Source organism: Pteropus vampyrus, unplaced genomic scaffold (genome assembly GCF_000151845.1).
Source record: "Pteropus vampyrus isolate Shadow unplaced genomic scaffold, Pvam_2.0 Scaffold254, whole genome shotgun sequence".
Lineage (NCBI taxonomy): Eukaryota > Metazoa > Chordata > Mammalia > Chiroptera > Pteropodidae > Pteropus > Pteropus vampyrus.
Window position 1 is genome coordinate 2,465,200 of NW_011889035.1, and position 1,940 is coordinate 2,467,139.

Consider the following 1,940-nt stretch of genomic DNA (forward strand, 5'->3'; position numbering starts at 1 on the left):
TTTAAAATCTGAAGAAAAAATGACTATAATAATAATAACTATGTAATAATGAATTCAGCCTGGATTATATTTGCTTTTACACCAATGCATTTATAAAATATAACATATTTTAATTAAAAATTTAATTAAAAATAATTAAAATATATATAAATAGATATATTTATGGGAGAAGGGATCTATGAAAGCAAAAACATCCCATGAAAGTCATAATGAGGCCCTGGAAATAATTATCCATTCAACATGACGATTGGTCAGTTATCAAAGCAGAAGCTTTGTGAAGGTTGTTTAATATGCGTTTATGCATGGTTCTGAAGCACTGTTTAGAATAGATTATACTCTTTGAGCAGAATGGAAATTGCTTCTTTCTTCCTATTTGCTTCACTCTGTCTCTTTCCATGAACTTCTTTTACTTGCTTATCTCTTGCGCATGGCCTAATAGTCCCCATCCCCAACTCAGCATCAGATCCACCACTGATGTTGGGTTTTGTGGATCTGAGTTCAAATTCTCTGCTGGAGCATCCTCTAGCCAGGTGCTCGGCACATTAATTAATCTTTCCCCCTTTAATCTTCCCCCTTTTAATCTTCCCCCCACACTCCTGCATACCCCTCAAACCCCATGGTATGCCTGGCTGGTCCTTCTGAAAGCTATGTGGGGACGGCTAATGAAATGTCTCCTACTATTTGATTTTAATATGACCTGATTACACTCATAGTAGAAAACAATCACAGGAAGAATGAACTTAGCAGAAAGTAGTGGTCTTAATATAATTACATTATTACACTTTCTTATGCCCTTGATCGTCATTTTGCCACATATTCGACACATGGGAAACAGAAGGCTCATCCCCAGGAAACGCCATTTGTGGAGACTGTGTCTAATCTAGACATCTCTGAATGAAGAGCCACATTGCATAATCAGGCAGGACTCCTACCTCGAGACTAAGTCATTCTATGAATTTGAACAGACACCCCGCCGAGTTCCTTTTTGCTGGATGAGTGACCTCTCTGAGTAAGTACCCACATCACATACACTCTTGTCACTTCAGGATTGTAATAAGCCCTCTTCAGTAATGATTATATATTAAGAACATCTAGTAGATGTGACTTTAATAGCAAATTGAACTTTATTTAATTATCACAGTGTCACACACCTCTGTACTTCTATAGAATTTTAATACTCAATAAGCACAATATTGTTTCACTATAAAGAAGTATGATTGGTGCAGAGCAATTTGGTATTACTAAGATATATATTGTCTGTCTCAAAAAAGATAGACTCTGAGATGTAAAAAAAACCTTTTATCTGTCGTATTTTCAATTTGTATATGTCACTCCTATTTAAATTGAAGAACAAGAAACGTTACAGTCTTTCTCGATAAGAAGAAAGCTTTGAGCAAAAAGACTAATCGATGATAATTGTTTTTCTTTTACTATTATCTTTCTACTAGAGATACAGCAAAAATTCTGTATGGATAGTGTATCAGTCAGGGTTAAGTTTTGAAGAACAGAATCTATTCAGCAAGTTTAAAAGAAAGGATTTGTTACAGGGTTTTTTATGGTTTACTATACCACTGGGAGGCAAAGAATTGCCCTCAAGGCCGAACTTCCAAGATCACTTTCCAAGACCAGCTGTGGAACTGGATCAAGGGAGTGGTTGCCTCTGAAATGGTCAAGAGGCTGCAGATTGAGGAAGCGAATATCTCAGCTGCCTGATCCTGGACAGACCGCCTCTGTGCCAAGGCCACTGCCCAACCAGCCAAACAATGTGACGTCTTGTCTCATCCCACGTGGTTTAAGATGTAGTTCCAAATTAAAGTCTCATTTGATTTCACTTGATTTGTGAAGTTCTAGCTGCAAGGAAGTCGAGTATTGTTAGCTCTCTGGCCTCTCCATGTTAAAAGGGGGCCAGAATGAGCCAACTGAGTGAATTTAGAATACTT